The sequence below is a fragment of the Marmota monax genome, unplaced genomic scaffold (genome assembly GCF_021218885.2).
Source record: "Marmota monax isolate L192 unplaced genomic scaffold, Marmota_monax_Labrador192_F-V1.1 WCK01_AAM20220418_F8-fsc00597, whole genome shotgun sequence".
NCBI lineage: Eukaryota > Metazoa > Chordata > Mammalia > Rodentia > Sciuridae > Marmota > Marmota monax.
The window spans coordinates 118,497-137,527 of NW_026693898.1; the positions used below are offsets into that span (position 1 = coordinate 118,497).

Consider the following 19,031-nt stretch of genomic DNA (forward strand, 5'->3'; position numbering starts at 1 on the left):
ATTTTTATGTGGTGCTGAGGATTGTACCCAGTGCCTCATGCATGCTAGGTTTGCATTCTACCACTGAGCCACAACCCTAGCCTTTTGTATGCAGCACTTTTTACTCTTTCTTGTCCTTGTGTACTGACTTCCCTCACTTCTATCAGAACCTAAGCTCCAGTTCTGTTTCTCATCTTTGTCTAACCCACCCTAAATTACCAATTTTTCCAAGGTTCTCTTTCCAATATTGAGTATCAGTGACATTCTTTTATGACCCACCTCACAGAGAAGCAGTTTTCTCACTCTCTGAGTCCCATGTAATGGAGCTGTGAGAAAAGTCACTTCCTGCTAATCCACCATTGTGTCTCCCCTTGTTTGACACTGTTATCTTTATGTTACTAAATTTGACAATGATTATGCTTTCTTTCATCTTGAAGCTTTTAGTAAGGGTTATGGTTATGGGACCAACAATTTACTTTTAAGTGTCAAATTTTTATTATTCCCTCATTTCTTTTTTGCATTTATAAATACAAAGTAGGAGACATAAAAATTGTCAATGCATTTACTTGCCTGTCAAAAATATAATTAATAATAATTATAAAAATTTATTCAGATATGAGCCTGTAGAAATATTTTATAATAAAATATCAGAGTCATAAGCTTTTAATATTTTACATTTCTGCCATTGATTAAATATATATTTACTATTTTCTTTAATAGTGAAAGAAAGTTCTAAAGATGACTCATTAAAAAGGTATGCATTTATAGATTAAAAAAATATCTACTAACTAAGTGGTGAGTGAAGATAAAAGGATTGTTGAGTGTTCTAGTCTGGGACAGACATCACATTCAGTTAACACTTGTTTTCTAAAGTTGTCTTACAAAGACTTTGAAAGTGTCCTTGCTATTATAACCTGTTAATTACTAATGATGTAGCTGTCATCCATAAGGTTGACAATTTGTCCCATATTCACTTAATTAATAAATATCAGGCCTGTGGTTAGACTGTAGCCTTACCTAGCTGAAAAATCCATTGTATTACCTCAATCTACAGATTGATACCAAGATGTATTATCAATTCTATATCATCAATTCAGAAATTCAAAGGCAGTTGTGTGTTAACTGATTTACATTTTACCTGTGAAGCCTGAAAGTCCAAGAAATTTGTCCTGACATTTTTGACAGTTCCACTTGTAACCATTTTTTTAATACATCAAAATTTTATGGAAAATCTCACAGATCTATGGCCACATGATTTTCTAATAAACAAGATCAGGCAAATACTGGCGAGATTATTTTTCTGGAAGTGAAGAATACCATTGTTTAGATAATGTAGTATTAATTATATTAATCCTTAAAGGACATTCTAACTGATTTCTATATTTTCTGATTTTCTTGTCAGTTATCCTTCAATTACTTCCCCAACCATTTTAGAAAGACTTTTTATAATCTTTTTTCCTTCTTCTATGACTATAATCTTTTCTTTAATATCTATTTTTATTGTCTGTCTTGTTCTCTTGGTGTTTTTGTTTTATTTTATCAATTGAATATTATTTTTTTCTGTTCACAGAAGCAAAAATTCAGAGAATTTCAGGATCTTAAGGAATTTCAGCAACTAGTCAAAGTACCCTCTAGTCTTTCATCGTGTGTTTGACAGGCTGGCCAAATAATGGATTCCCAGAGAAAGGAGGACATTTAGATAATATTCATTTAGATAATATTCAGGGAAACAGAGGTACAAATATAAAGACTCTGCTTTTTCTGTCAGTCTTTTTCTTTGAGTGTCTGAGTGCCTGTAAATATTTTAAAGTGCTTGCTAGTTATGTGGACCTGAATAAAGTGAGACTTGTTTAGGAAAAATTGATTTCATAATTTGTTTTAAGGCATCTGACAGAAGTATTCTAAATTATATATATATATATATATATATATATATATATATATATACATACATATATTTGTGTGTATATATATATATATGTACTTTTTAACTTTCAAAAAATTTTAAAAGATTCGGGGAGCTCTTTGCACTATTTTTGGGTAAAGGCAAGTAATAGGATATTTTTATTGGTGATTTCCATGCTGAAGAACAATGACTGCCATTTTCAAGCCATCTTGCTTATTATTTTACAGAGAGGGGACTCTGCATCTTGCTACCTTGTCTTCGATTATCAGAAGTTTGTTTCAGTTCAGGTGAGAAAAAAAAAATTCAGCCATTATTTGGGTTTTAAGTTCAGCCTTCAAGCCAGGCAATTTTCAAGAATAAATTATTCTCAGGTTCTGCTGATATATTGGCTTCACTCTGAATTGGAACTAAGAGTACCCTCATTGAATATTTCATAGTTTCAGAGCAGTAGAGGCAGAAAGAAGTAAATATGAGTATTTTTATTTTAAAAATGGAGGTCATATTTTGTGGTGAGTCGCTTCTGCCGTTTCTGCAGACTATGGTCGCCATTACAAGATGGCGCTGGCTCCGCTGTGGTCTGTGACAAACAACTCCTTATTTGGGAGAGTTGGCGCATGGTTTTTCACCACCCTATGAGAAAGCTGCACGTGGCAGCTTCGCATTGGGGCTTGAGATGCTTTATTAAGGCTGGGAGGGGCATCCGAGAGAGAGAAGAAGAAATATCAAGGGCCTGAATAAACTGCTGAAAGAAGATTCCTGAGTTGCGTCTTCCTTGCAGGCAAGGGGTCGCGACAATATTTTAATTATATTAATCAAGAAACACCATTTAATAAATTATACCTAAACTTTAAACAGAGTTTATTTTAAAAAGAAAACTATTCACCTATTTTTGCTTTACATTATTGCTCTAAAGATCTACCAAAAAACCTCATCCAGGTGATTCCTGCTTTGCAATGGATGAGGACATCTATGATGCTCATATTAAAGTAAAGTGATCTTTTATGAAATGTATGTTCTTGCTCTGAATTTTGTGTTTTAATGTATTAATGCTGGAAAATTAGATATGTTTTTCTGACATTTTATATGAAAATTTGCTAAGAAGAATTTATTTTAGAGAATTATTTTGATTTAAAAAAATGTTTTTGTATCAGTGTTCTCTCAAGAGGGTCTTGAGGGATGGAAGAAAAGATAGGCTGGGAAATACATAGTGACAGACAAATTGCATTAGGAAGAGCTTTATAACTGCAGAGGAAATATGATTTTTAGTCAAGGATTTTTGGGGTCAGTTTACATTATTGTGTCTTTTAAATTGTACTTACAAGACTTACAACACTTGTGCCTAAATTAATTTTTATAGAATCATAGAAGTTTCCTGGTGGTTTTAGCTTGTAATATATAATTTGCATGGCAAGTAGCTTTTCTTTTTTGACTTGAACCCTGGATATTTTTGTACCATAACATTTAATGAAACCTTTTTTCCTCTGTTTCTATCCTTTGCTCTGTATTTATACTAAAGTAATATTGGGAATTGTGGCAACTCAGAATTCTAGAATCTATATCTTAACACTTGTATTAAAAAGGGCATCCATATCTATATTTTCTGAGTCTTTCCACTAAAGATGACACTAATTAAAAAAAAGTATAAGTAAATAGCAGAAAGATCAGTAGAACAGAAGGAAGTACTAGGGTCTGAATTAGACCAAATAATATTCTATGCTTTTATAATTATATCCTAGTATATAACTTCTACTGTGATGTATAACTGAAAAGAATCAATATAAAATAAAAATAAATAATTTAATGAACCTTTTCTAAAAATTTTCTCTTCATCTAATTAAAGAGTAGATGGTCTATGCAAAGTAATAACCAGTTCTGGAAGCAGAGACTCTCAATAATTATATGGTAATACTTGAGTTTCCCAGATTTTTTTTCACTCTATAGTTTCTTACAATATTCAAATACTTATGTCACATTCTGAAATTTCAAATTTTAGATGTTTCTATATTTATTTATTTAAATATTCATTGTAAAACTCTACAAATTTTGTGAATTATTCCAAGTTAGGAAATATATTTGCAAATATCCTGTAGCACTTAAAATAAGGTTTCAAATGAAAAATACTTCTTTTTTTTTCTTTGAAATGACTTGAATTTTATTTCAGTCATGAAGAGCTAAAATTATGTGAGTAAGAATGGTGTAATTTTTATTTTGAGGAAAATAATGTGTAGAGCTATCATAAGGTGTTCTATTTAGAATGCTATTATTCATAACTTAACCGAGCTCATTTGGCCTGGAGAAATGCACTGTTTCTAAAAGCTGGTGTTATATATATTGTTGAACATGAATAAATGTGGAGAAAATAAATTTCTACATAATTAATCATCCTATGTAATATAATGTGCATGATATAACTAGTAATTAAGTCTACTGAATTTAAAAATATGTTTCAAGTTTGCATTCTCTTTTAATATATGGGATGTGAAAGTTTGAGTAAATTATCTCAAATTGATGTCATAAAGGAGGAATAAACAAGTTAGAGTAATGTCATAAATATGAAAGTAGGAACCAGAATATCCTTCAAGCCTCCTCCAAACTTGAGTTTAGATTTGGTCTTCAGATGAAAATTAGCTTGTTTCTTCCTTCTTGCTTATCTTTTTGAAAATGACTTATTTCACTGTCTCATTACCTATGTCAAGCAAACCTGGTGATGTAATTGGCAGTGCCACCTATTTTTTTTAAGTATTTTATTGTTTTATATCTTATTATTTTGTTAACTTAATTATATGAAGGTACTAGGATAAAAAGAGCATACATCTCTTTCTAAAACAATGACTTACTCCAATTCTTAATATTTCCTTGCAGAATACATCTCTTCAGTGTCTATTCATTGTGCCATCTCTGTCACCATGGTTTGTTTATTGAGTTAATGTTTCTGTTTAGCAGCTCTGTGTGGTTTATATTCATTGATATCATCTCCACAAGATTGCTTTCATCATTTCTTTTTTTTTTCTTGGAAGGATCAAAATTTGTATAATTGTTTATCTTCAGCTATTTGACACATAGGAACAATGTGTCACATTTTTCCATAGGATGGACAAAACTTATACTGTTTATGAATCCAATCAATCTTATTTAATAGATAACTCTAAAAGCTCATGTCTTATGAGCTTTCTCCTTAAGAGGTAATTCATGCCAATATAAGTCATAAAAACATTGAAATATCACATATAATTTCTCATATTATTAATCTTTTTCAAAAGTACTCTAAATACAGATGACTACCATTTTTATCCTATATCATTCAGTTTAAGAAAATAGTATAATGGATTTCAGTATTTGTGTAACAATCAGTTGGATATAAGTGGAGTGACATTTTGGAGATCTCTGTATCATGACTCATAATCTTTACCCCATGAGAATATACAGCTTAGTAAGTGAGAGAATTCAGTTTGAGTATACAGAAAAATGATTCAGAAACCTCTGCTCTTTCTGTTGTACCCTGCAGTCATGGAAAACATTTATTATTTTGTCAACTTTGGTTCTTATTATGCTTTAATCTTTTTTTTTCTTTCTAGAACACCCCAGAAGAAGGAGAAAAATTAACTGAAACTTCAAGGCAATCCACAAAGGATGGTAAGCTATTTGAAGACTGCCTGATTTTGTGCTGCTTATTGACTTGAAATTACAGAATTTTTATATACTGTTTATTTTGTTTTTATTGTCAGAAGTGTAATATGACACTGGGAACAAAACAGTGGAAACTAACCTGACAATGGTAACCCTGCCATTAAAAAGAATGACATAGTTGAAACCACACTTGTGCAGGCAATCAGAATAAAGAATGATTGTCTTTTCTTTACATCACCTGACTCAAAGGTAATGTGTTTTTAAAATTCTCTTTCCTTTTTTTTTTTTAACATATCATCTTTTATCAAGACAAACATCCTAGAAAGAAATATAAGGCTACAAGATTATAATAGAAAACAAGCAACAGGTGAGGTATATGTATAGAATTACCACTCATAGAATGTGGTGGGAATAAACAATTTTTCGGTGTGTCCTTATGGAAGGAAATAAATAGAAAATAAGCCAAAATCACAGCTTTAGGAATATGAAGCTGAGAAAAGGGGATGCATACAAAGAATTTATTTATGAAGGGAAAGATAAGTATCCAGATTGAATGATTGTCAATATGGCTGATATTTAAAATAAGAAATAATGAAATTAATAAGAGCAGCAATTGAATATTAGGCCAAACATAGGAATGTTTAGAGGAAGTACATGCTGGATATATAGAACAGTGTGTCACATCTGTCTATCATTTACTCTTGACATCCTTCAATGAATAGAAGGCAGGGTGTGTGATTACCATCACAATCAATTTGGTATTATAATGAATAGAAAAATAAGAAAATAAATGTGGCATATTTTAGATACTTAAGAAATCAATATTTTCTTCTGTTTTTATTAAAGCTTCAAGTAATTTATATTTAGCAGCAATCAGTATAGGCTTAAAACTATTGATGGTCAGTGCTTGTTGAATTATACCAAAATAGATTCTACTATCACATATAACTGAAAAGAAAACAACAACAACAACAACAACAAAAAAAAAAACATAAAAAATATGTATAAATAGGTACTGGTATTCAAAGAGAAATATAAATCCAAACAGAAAAAGTAACAATAGTAATGAACATGATAAATTAAAAATAAATGAACTTCTAAAAATTAAAAAAGGACAATTTTTAAAAATTAATGCACAAAGTTTTCACTATGGCATATTTGTACATACATGTAGATCAATTATACTTCCCCAATCCTATCTTCAACATTCCTTCCTCCGTACCTCCAATTTTATCTATGTTAATGGATAAAATTTATTATCCATTCATCTATTTTTATGTTGATCATTTCCACCTCTAGTTCTCTATATGAGAAAAATATATGATACTTTTTTTCTAAGTATGGCTTATATTGCTTAACATGATGCATTCCAGTTTCCTTTACTTTCTTAAAATTGATTTTTATTGTTCTCTATGCATAGAAATCTTCCTTGTGTATATATGGCACATTTTCTTTATTCATTCTCCTGTTTACAAGCATCTAGCCTGATTCTATAACTTGATTCCTATGAATACGGTCATGATAAAGATGGGCATATGTGTATCTCTAAAGTTCTCTGACTTTAATATTTTCCAATAAACACTGAAGAGTAGTATAGTTGAATCATAAAGTAGTTCTATGTTCAGTTTCTTGAGTAGCCTTCATACTGATTTCCATAGGAGTATAGTAATTTGTGTTCCTACCAATAGCATATAAGAGTTTTTGTCTCCTCAATTCTTCCCAGTATCATTTGCTTTCTTCAGGATTGCTTTTTCTGGATGGTGGAAAATGGGAGCTTGGTGTTGCTTTAATTTGCATTTCTCTGATTGCTGGAGATATTATGCATTTTTCCACCTAAGTGTTGGCCATTTGTACCCCTTATTTTGAGAACTAACTGTTCATTTGCTCATTTATTAAATAGGTTTTTGTGTTTCTGGTGTGAAATGTTTGAGTTAATATTTTCAGGATATTGACCTTCTGTCAGAAAAGTAGCTGGCACAGATTTTCTCCCATTCTGGAGGCTACCTCTTCTTACTGTTGCATGTTTCCCTTACTATGCAGAAAGGTTTCAATTTGATGAACTCTCTGTTATCCATTGTTACTATTAGTTCCTGAGCTGTAGAAAGCTCTATTCAGGAAGTAATTGCCTACATACTAAAGTGTTTTCCATATTTTCTTTCTAGCAGTATTAAAGCTTCTAGTCTGGTACATATGTCTTTAATCATTTTTGAATAAACTCTTGTACAGTGTTAAAAAATAGGCATCTAGTTTTCTTCGTCTACGTATGGATGTCTAATTTTTCCAACACTATTTCTAAAATATCTTTTGTCTTTTCTCCAACATATGTTTTTGGCATCTTTGCCTAGAATCACATGACTGTACCTGTGTGGGTTTGGTTCTCTGACTTCTCTTCTATCCATTGGTCTATGGGTCTTTCTTTACACTAGTACCATGTTTTTTATTACTATGGCTCTGTTTTATATTTTGAAATTGGGCATTGTGTTATATCTATTGTTGCTCTTATGATCAGCACCACTTTATCTAGGTTTTTTTCTTTCATACAAATTTAAAAGTAGGTTTTTTTCCCCATTTCTGTGAAGAATATCATTATAATTTGAATGGGAATACATGGTATCTATAATTCACTTATGGTACTAAAGCCATTTTCACAATATTAATTCTGCCTTTCCATGAACATAGGAGATCTTTCTACTTTCTATTGTCTTCTTTAACTTCCTTTTTTATCAATCTGTTATTTTCCTTGAAGATGTCATTCACTTACTTGGTTAAGCTTATTTTTAGCTATTTTAAAAGCTATTTGAATGAGTTATTACCATTGCTTCCTTCTCACCAGATGTGCTATTGATATATAGATAATTTATTCTTATATGTTTATTTTGTATCCTGTTACTCTGATGAATTTATTCATCAGAAGTAGAAATCTCATGATGTAACATTTATGGTTTTCTAAGAATACGACTATAACATTTGCATATAGAAATAATTTAACATTGTTACTTTTCTATTTGAATCCATTTTATTTTTTTCTCATCTCTAAAATTTTAAGTACTGTGATTAGTGAGATTGGTGGCAATGAACATCATTGCCTTTTTCTGATTTTAGGGAAAATTTTCCAGTTCATTATACTATTGGCTTTGGGTTTGATATACTTGTTCTTTATTATCTTATTATAAGCTTCTCCTATTTCTAATTCCTCCTGGCTTTGTCATGAAGGGCCCTTAAGTTTTCTCAAAGGCTTTTTTCTGTAGATGTTGAAATGATCGTGTAGTTTTGCCCTTGATTCTGTATGTGGTGTATCAGTTTTATTGATTTGCATGTATTGAATTATGCTGGAGCAAAATCAGCTTGATCATCATATATGGTTTCTCTATGTGACACTAGAGACTCAAGCCAGGAGCACTATACCACTGATCCACATCCTCGGCCCCCTTTATTATTCACTTGGAAACATATCTCACTAAATCGCCCAGGCTGGCATTGAAATTATAGTGTGCCTGAAACAACCTCCTTCATTTCTGAGAATATAGACATATCACAATGCCTGACACTGCATGTTCTTTTTTAATGTGTGGTTGAATGTGGTTTGCAAAGATTTTATGAGAATTTTTATACTATATTCCTCAAGGATGTTGGTCTCTAGTTTTTTCCTTGTTGGGTCCATATTCACTTTTCCAATCAGGGAAATACTTTGCAGATTTGCTTAGGAAGTGTTATAAGACCATTTTCATATGAAGAGGTAAATCATTCACAATATTGGTTTTTGTGTTCCTGGGGATTGGATTCTGGCTATAGTAGGAGCTGTCAACAAAACTCTCACACATGGACCCTGTGGGTCAGTCTGTGCTTAAAACCCCAATTCCCAACTTTTTTCAGTGAGCTCAGGATCATGCAAGACTCCAAGTCTTCATGATGTTTGGTCCCACTTTCTCTAAGCATAATAGAGATGGACTGCATGCAGGATCTGTGCTTGGTTGGGGGAGATGCAGGAAACAACTTTTCACAAGACTCCCAAGCACTCCAAAAATGTTCTACCCCACAAAATTACACACAACTCATCTCCTGTTACTAATATCAAAACACCAGTTTTAACAGGGTGATGTCCCCCACTGCCTTTCATTTTATAAGGTGGCCAACCAGCACACCATGCTTTCTGCTAAGAAGAGTTTTCAACACATCTCTGTTAATCTGGACTAAAAAGGTGAGTACCCACAATTCCAGTAAAGAGAGGCATCCCTTGTGTCTTGGGGATGTAAAACATGCAGGAGATTCTGATCTCTCAAAGACATAGTCCTAGCAATGGGACCTTCTAAAGGGGGAACCCCCTCTGTTAATCACCAGGGAAGTGATTGTAATTGTTTCAGTTGAAGAAGTGAGGTTTCTTCCTTCACATGCCTCTGAGCTTAGTGAGATGGCCAGACCCAGGAAATAAGCTCTCCTCTCTGGAGATTGTAATAGCAAGTTTTCTACCAAAAATCAATACTGACACTCACTGTCACATAGTTCCTACAGGCACATATAATTTTGAAACTTACGTCAGTTTCTATCCATTGGATAACCATGTAACCATGAGTACAGCTTTCCAGAGCTCCTTACAGGACTCTAAATGAAGAATTATTTTGGGAGTTGCTTATGATTCTACTGAGAAGAAGCTGCAATGCAACTGTCCTCCATTAACATCTCGCAGAATCCAATTGGCCAAAACTCTTTACTGAATTTAAAATATGATTTTCTTGAGATTATAGAGGGTGTGAGCCTACCAGAGAAGAGCTTCCATGTAGCCAGAGTGGAAAACTGCTGCAGTTAAATTCTTTTATGAAACTTTTATTACTCTCAGAAAAACATATTCCTTGTTTTTACTGTTCATTGGCTCTCTGTAATTGCATTCCACTGCTTGCCCCTTCCTAGTGTTTCTGCAGTCACACAACAATTGATTTAACTCAAATTCAAGGTGTAGTCAGTAACCACTGTATTCATCTACATACATGTTTTTTACCATAGTATGATTTCTTATAATTTTTTCTTGAGTTGAAAAAAGAAAGAAACCTTCTTTAAAACAACTTTATCATTTTATTAAACTAGTTTTTCTATCAGTAAAAGTTTTACCAAAAAATATTTAGATTCCTCTTAGCCCTTGCTTACCTGAATGAAAGAGTGGGAACGTGGCTTCTTTTCTACTTGATGTGACATAATTCAAGATCTATAACAAAATATCTTAGTTAAACTCTAAAAGCTTATAATTACAATGTTTTAAATGTTTAATGATGTGTAGCAAATATATATGTATATATGTATATGTGTGTGTGTGTATATATACACACACACAACTTACACAAGTTATACATATTATATATTATATGTGTTATACATGGTAGAAGGTCCTGTAATTTTTAGTGGTAAGTGATGAGTAGGGTTAGGTATAATGGAGTTACTTCCTTATGAAAATATGTACATCATTTAGTGTGCTACTGGTTGATTTCTCTCTCTCTCTCTCTCTCTCTCTCTCTCTCTCTCTCTCTCTCATTCTCTCTCTCTCTCTCTCTCTCTCTCTCTCTCTCTCTCTCTTTTCCTAATTCTTTTGATTGTTGATGGACCTTTGTTTTATTCATTTATATGCAGTGGTGATAATCAAACCCAGTGCCTTCACATGCAAGGCAGGCACTCTGCCACTGAGCCACAACTCTAGCCCCCATGTTGGTATTTCTCTATTGTCCTTCTTTCCTGGTTTTATAGATTTAGTAACCAAATGACTATAATATTTGGCTGATTTGCAGAGGATACATGACACTCTGATATAAAATGTTTCAATTTTTAATGTGTACTTCTCTAGTTTTTAAGTCTAATTTATTTCAAATCTAGAAAGCTATGTGTCTCCTTTTAATAGTGATTAGGAAATCTTCATGGAACTCATTAGTGATATTAATTTTACCAGAGTATCTCTCAGATTCTTTCTCAGAATGGTTTTGGTCATTTATCTGGTGATGCATATCAAAGGGCAATAAATGGTGTAAATGGACATATAGAAGGTAAGAACCATGCATTATATAATCATTGGATATAATGCATGTTTAAAACATGAGCACTAGTATGATTTAATAGTGGAAGAAATGAAAATAATAAATAGTAAAGAGATTGAAATAATGCAGCTTATCAATGGTAAGTTTGAGTGTCCCCAGAGGAGTTGAATTTTTATTAGGTTCATTTCCAGATCTGCTTAGATTAGAAGAAAAGATGGGAAATAAGGAAGGGGAGGGGAGAAGTGGGAATGAAGAATGAGAAAAAAAAAAAACTATAGACAACAACAAAAAAAAAAAATGAAGAAGAAGCAAGTGCACATTGATCATGGCCTGATAAAATGTTCCCTGGAAACATTATGACTTCTAATACACCTACAAATTGGGGGACAAGATAGGGAGAATTTCAAATAGGTAAAATTAAATGGCCAGGCACAGGGTGCATGCCTATATTCCCAGCAGCTCTGGAGGCTGAGGCCATAGAATTTTGAGTTCAAATCCAGCTCAGTAACTTAATGAGGCCCTCAGAAATTTAGCAAGACACTGTCTCTAAATAAAATATAAAAAGGGCTGAGAATGTGGCTCAGGAGTTAGGCAACCCTGGGTTCAATCGCCAGTAGTAATAACACAACAACAAAGCAAAAGAAAACATCAAATAGGCAAGTTAAGTTAGAGGAATTGGTAAAAGATTAAGCATGCATAAAAACTCTCAAACTTTAGTGAATCAAATGTTGGGTAACATGCACAAAAAAGAGATGTTATTCTTTGTATACATGCCAATTAATTTAAAATTTAATCGGTTATTCATATCTTATAATTCTTTGGCATTTCAGTTCACTTTTCCCCTTTTGATTACCATATTTTCATAGTTTATGTTTATTGAGCATTATTTATTATATACAGTTCCTATGTCTTCTCAAATAAGTGGATCAAGAAACTTTCAGTGGGTTAGACCAGAGGTTACAGTAAAAGAAGATACACCCCTGTCCTGCCTGAATATGGGAAAATAGATGATTTTAAAAAGTATATATGTAAGCAGATCAGTTCAGAGAACTTTCCTCAATGGAAATGAATTGTACTTTCCACTGGACTGTTATCACACCTTTGGATTTACTATATTATAGGACAAATGGAGGAACAAAATATATACCTGTAATAAAGTTGATTAAATGATTGTGATAGGCTACATTAAACACACATGCTGTTAATTTTTTTCTTCATTTTATATATTTATGTCCTGAAATTCCTGCTTTGCTCCTCTGATTAGATACTCCCATTCCTTCAATCACTCCACACCTTTACTTGGTATGTGTACATTACCTATTATATTTATGGTAATTAGAAATGTAATCTCACTTTTGAAAACTTAACTCCATGTTTAATTAAACCAATATTGGATTTTTTTTCAGTATTTGATTCATTTTACTACTCAACAAAAACCAGCAAACACAGAAACCCAAAAGCTAAAATATTCTTTATCAAAGTTAACACATGAAACACGGCTCCACATTGATTCAGCAGCAATGTGTGCTTGGTTTTATTATATTCATGTTTTGTGGATTATATATTTCTTTTGCTTTTCAGTATTTCAGGATTTCACACATTCTTTTGTAAAGGTAATTATAAACTTCTATGTTTATCTTAAATTATTAACTGTGTATTGTATAAAATGTACAAAATGTATTTATTATCTGTTTTCCAAACCCCTACAGCCTATCCTAGACAGGAGGTATTTTCTTCAAAAGACTACAGTAGGGAAAATTTAAGAAAGGATATACAAATCAGGTAAATTTTGCAATGCAAGTTCTGTAGAAAGAACTATATTAAAATATTTGAAATGCTAGGAGATTTTCTCCTAAGTAGTAGGAGGATTTGACAAAAAAAATTCCAGTGTCTATATTGGCATACAAGTTTAAAAATATATCTTTAAAAACACAACAAAATGATTTCTAAAAAATCTTTATCTCAGACATTTCTAAAATTAAAGTTCTCCAACTGGAATCTTTATACCTTGTAGGTTAGTTATGAGGCTCTATTTTCCCCTCATACTTTGTAAAAGTTTATTGCATAGCTGCCAATAAATTCCAGGTCTTGGGAGATAGACATAAAAATATTTGTTTAAACCCAAGGATTAGGGGTAGTGTGTGAAACAGAACCCACTTAAGATTTAATTTTCATTCTAGTATAATACCCACTTTATTGAACCCGTGTTGTACTTGATGCAACTGTTTATTCTGTGTCCATTGTCACTCATGTGATTATATCTGTAATAATTAATATGAAGTATTATTTTGTATTAATTTTGTTATTTCATATAATACTAATAGAGTATTTATAGGAAATTAGTATTTTCTGATTTTTTTAACCCAGAGTTGTAAATTCAAAATTATTTACACAAACCATTATGCATATTCCCTTTTCATACATTCTTTGCTTGTGTTTTTTTTGTTGTTGTTGTTTACTTTTTAATTGTGGGGACTGAACACAGATTCTTTTCCATGCTAAGCAGTGGCTCTACCACAAAGCTTTACCTCTGTTTCATTAGAGGTTTGGGTAATTCCAAGATTCAGGAAATTGCCCCCAGAGCACTGAAATGAGTCCCTTCATCATAGGAAAATGTGAAATTGAAATAGTACATGGTAAATCCAAAGAACTCAATCAGTTGCTATGTTTTATTTCACATGTCTTTTGAAACCTTGTTTAACAGTCTAGAGTTTCTTATTCCAGAGACTCAGCTTTGTCCTTTATTTACTTAATGAAACTTCATTTTATACTCGTCCCACAAAATGAAATATCCTCTGCATTTATTGGATCATTCCCTCCATTCTGGCCTGGTTCCCTCTTTTTGGCACTTCTGCCACCTGCTTATTTATCTCGGCTCATGAGTATGCTCTCCACACTTACCCTGTCCCCAGCATTTGGAACCATCTAGCTACAATGCAAATGTGACTATGAACCTCTCTCTAGAGCATGAAAGGCCAGCTTTTAAAATTACCCAGAAATCTTTCATGAGTTCAGCCTAACTCTATTTCTTCTCTTGCCTTCACTGTCCTCTGGCATTGCTCCTGAGCAGCCCTATATTTTCAGGCACATACTGACCCACTTAATGCTTAACTCTGTGTCCAGCTACAGCCTTTCAAGCTCTTTCCACTTTCTGCCTCTGACTGGTAACCTCACTTCATTTAGTCTCTGCTGAGTCCTAGCTTCAGGAAGCCATGATCCCTAGCATCTTTTTACTCTCTTCTCACTTACAAAAGGAGCATAATCAATTTTGGGTTCAAATAAACTGTTGATTCCAAATGATGTAAAAGAAGTTCCCTCGAGTCTAGGAGCCAAAGGGCTAGACAAGGGAAGGAGTAATTTACACAACAGCTGGTAGATATCCAATTGAACTGTGGCTGAAATACTAAGGTACTCCAAGGAAAGAAAAACCACTTTATGACAAGCAGATTCATAATTATGCAGAACTGAACAATCTGAGTCTGACAGAAGAACACAGTTTTCAGAATAATGAAGAAAAACATTTTAAATACAAGATATTCATTGATAACAGTATAGAAAATATCAGCCATTGTGGAAATGACTACTGAATAATAGTTGTTTTTAAAAGTTACTGTTTTGAGGAAGAGAATAGCAAATTTTGTGAATCCCCACATTTCTATAGTGTTTTTAAAATTTGCTTCTGGCAACTTTTCATTCATCTTGAGTGGATATACCTTTGAGATATTTTTGTGTCATGAACCTGGTGATATGTAGTGTCTCCCCAGGTCAGGAACACTGTTGAAGTCTTACATCACTAAATACATTACCTTAAATAATCAGTATTTGCTGGGTCTAGCAGGTCACTTCTAAACACATGTACTTGGGAGACTGAGACAGGAGCATGGCAAGCCTCAGGCCAGAACGAACACTTTAGGACCTAGCCTCCAAAAAATATATATGTATATATAGATTTTTGGATACAACTCTGGCAGAGCGCTTGTCAATGTTGTAAGTTAACCCAGAGGGTTAAATCACCAAATACACACAAGTATACCACACCAATAAACAATTAAAAAGGTAAATAATCACCTAAAATTCAAGCTTATTATTTTTATTTTTGACAGACTTCATTCTCTCTAAATGTTCTAAGTATTTTAAGAATATCTACATAATTTTTAGCTGATCTACTTTGGTTCTCATCATCTGAAGAAGAGGAGGAAGGTCTTGATGGCACCAAAAAATAAGCAGCCACAGGTATGTACATGCATCCTTTTAAATTTCTGGTTTCTTCCTGTTTTGCTTGTTTTAAGAAAATCAATAAGGCCAAATTGAATTATCTTTCATAACAGTGCTTTGAAATTCAAAGATGGTAATTTAATATTTGAGTCTAAAAGAATTGAACTGGTTATGAATCTGAAAATAACATTAGAATTCATGATAACATATAGGTAAATATTATCCTTGTGATTGAGGCAGAAATTTTCCAAATATTGTTTGTGCTTCCATTTTTATAACCATCTTAAATGATGAAGGAGTTATAATTAAGTGGTTTTGTGAATACTTATTTGAATTAATGAACATATATAGTGGCAATGGTCATTGAATGGATTTATGGTAAAGGATGGTCCTTTCCAGTGGCTCAGTTTTTGTTACATATGAGCATGCTTTCATGCCAAGGTGAAGATTTTCATACAACCTAGCCATCAGTGTCTCTATCAATGCAAATAGTATAACCTCAAAAAAGATACCCAATGACCTATTAAGGAAATTGAAACCTCCCAGAATGGAACCATTGCTTTTGGGTAAAAGCAGGAACTTTCTAGGTTTTTTTTTCTTTCCATACCATAAAGTAGTCAATATTATTAACATCTTTATCCAAACTCTTTAGTGAATGATAGAAAAAAAAGGCTTTGAATGCCGTTTTTTGAGAATTTAGGAATTTGAGGTGTTTCTTGCCTTTTTTTCTTATTGTCTGTGTTAGTAAGGCCAAGGTTTTGCATGCATTGGGATGGTTTTTTCTTCCAAGTATATGTGTGTGTCCTTTAGTGCAAAGCTTTCTCTTTGAAATACATCCTGGGCAGGGGTGATATTTCAGTGTCAAGTACCCATCTTGATATGACCAAGGTGCAAGGTTCACCCACCAGGACCTTTTGAAGAGTAGAGAATAACCTCCAGTAAGAATGACAGTTTAAAACATGTATCACCTATAAAGAAAATGTTTGTTTAAAGTGATCTCTCTAAGACCACAAACTAGAGAGGAAAGCAGTGTACATCTAGTTGAAAAAATAGGCAGTACTGGTCATAAAATTATTAAGGTGCAATTCAATAAGGAAGGACATTGAAACTGATGTGATTAAACATAGCTGCAGGAGGAAATAAGGAGAAAATGTAACAAAACTGAGAAAGTATTGGGTTTGAAGTGGCAAGAAGAGGTGATACAGGGGAAACATACAAGAAAGGAGCCAAAATGTTAGAAAATGAGATGGAACAGGAAGAAATAATGAGGAAACTCCATACACAACAACTTACACAAAAGCCAAGAGCAGCAAGAAAAGCATAAAATTTCTTGTTATTAATGAAATTGAAATGGGGAATTTTTGTTCAGGATTTTCAATTATAGAAACCAAAACCATGGTGGGATTTCTTGGAGGCAAATGTAATCCAACTCTTTTCTGGTCTCTCCATCCCAAACATACCTTATCTGATAGTGATTTGGTAATGGAGTACACAAGCTGAGTTTCTCTCAGTTTGGGGTGTGCCTCCAGAGCCACTGAATTCAGTGGTAGTGGAGTACACAAGCTGAGATTCTCTCAGTTATGCCCAGCTCCTTGCATGGGGTGCTTAGGGAAGGTTTTCACTGCATACCTTCAGTATTTTTTATTTTTTTCACTCAGGGATGTGGTATGTTTGTCTGATAAAACCTCTCACCATGGAGTCTGGAGACTGTTTTGTGATGCAGACCCCAATTGGGGACTTCTGCAGTCAGTGATCTCAGGGGTGCGCAAGATTCCAAGTGTCTTAGGGATTTCTTGGCACTCTCTTTGAGCATGGTAGATGAGGTCTGTTGGCAGAATCTGTGCTTTGTTCTGGAAAATATAGGAACATATCTTCTTATGAGACCTTGCCCCCCTCTCCTAGATCTTTCTGTCTCTCGAATTACTTACTGCATAGTTTATCTTCCTCACAACCACTGTTCTTAAAGCACCTATTTGAAATGTGCAGTGCCCCTGTTGGCCTCTACATTATAGATTGTCAGGTGGCACAACACACCTCTTGCAGATAAGAGTTTTCAGCACATTCCCTTCAGTCTCTCTCATAAATCCATAGTATCATGTCTAACAACCACCATCCTGTGAAGAGAGCTTGCACCTGCAGCTTGGAAATAGAAAACTGGCAATTCCTTCTGACCTGTCACACAGACAGACACTTGCAAAAGGGGCTGGACCACATGGGTCCATTACACTCACCCTTCTATTTTAAGGGAATAGTTTAGAACCACCTATGGGGCAGAAATTGGAGCAAATATTTCAAAAGCCAGTAATCATGGTAGGTTGACATACATGTATATATGCTCATATGTATGGTGCTGCATGATAAGAGTTTTCTACCAGATACATCCCTGGCATGACATCACAGAACTGCAAACACGACATCAGAATAGAAGTGTCCTGGGTTTTTCTAGTCCTCCATAGACCACAAGACCTACTGTAGCTGCCCAGAGCTCTTGTGTCTCTGTTTCTCATTTTCTCCCCCAGACCCAACCAGAATAGTGTTTGTGTGTGCCTCCAGAGCCACTGAATTCAAGACACAGTAAAGTATTGGAAATATATTTTATTTTAATTTGGAGGTTTCTGATCTCTTACGAGAAATGACTAGAAAAAGGACTCTGAGTAAAGGTGGCTTCTGTCCAGCACCCTGATACTGCTAGCAGGAATTTGCAGTCCATTCATTTCTCTGGTTGTGCATTGTAAATTGCACTGCTACAAAACAGTGATGTTGACATATCTCACAAAGTGACTTTTACTTCCTCGTGATAAATACCAAGGTGTACTATGGCTTGGTGTTGAGGTAGTTATATTCCTAGTTTTCAGGAGGAACCTCCACACTGCTGTCCAGAGTAGAAGTTTTTATTTTCAGGCTCACAAGCAATGTATGAGAGTGTCTACTTCTTTCTCCATCAACTAATGGGATTGGTAGAATTCTCCTTCTCAGCTCACTAGAGGGGAGCTTTCCTTTTTCCACCCTGTGCAATTTTAACCTAAAACTGCACCTGGATATTTCTCCTATTGTCATGACACCTGATTTTCCCGCGGTGTGTGATGATTTGCTATGATGTATGTGAAGTCCCTGCCCTCTCCAATGAATGTATAAAACTGCTGCAAACCCTGGTCTCGGGGCCTCTCAGCATCACCAGTTGCTGTGTGCGTGCGTGGAGGACCAAGCTAGCTCGCAATAAACACCTCTTTGCTGCTTACATCGATCTTGGGTCTCTGGTGGTCTTTAGGGGTCCCGAATTCGAGCATAAC

At 33.8% G+C, this 19,031-nt stretch overlaps 1 long non-coding RNA gene across 1 annotated transcript; it reads left to right on the forward strand.

Moving 5' to 3' along the window:
• The first annotated feature begins 5,502 nt into the window (after positions 1 to 5,502).
• Positions 5,503 to 17,845, forward strand: LOC124105656 (uncharacterized). Its single transcript, XR_006855806.2, has 4 exons — positions 5,503 to 5,761; positions 13,108 to 13,139; positions 15,685 to 15,759; positions 17,400 to 17,845. It is a non-coding gene; the product is annotated as an uncharacterized LOC124105656 (long non-coding RNA).
• The last annotated feature ends 1,186 nt before the right edge of the window (positions 17,846 to 19,031 follow it).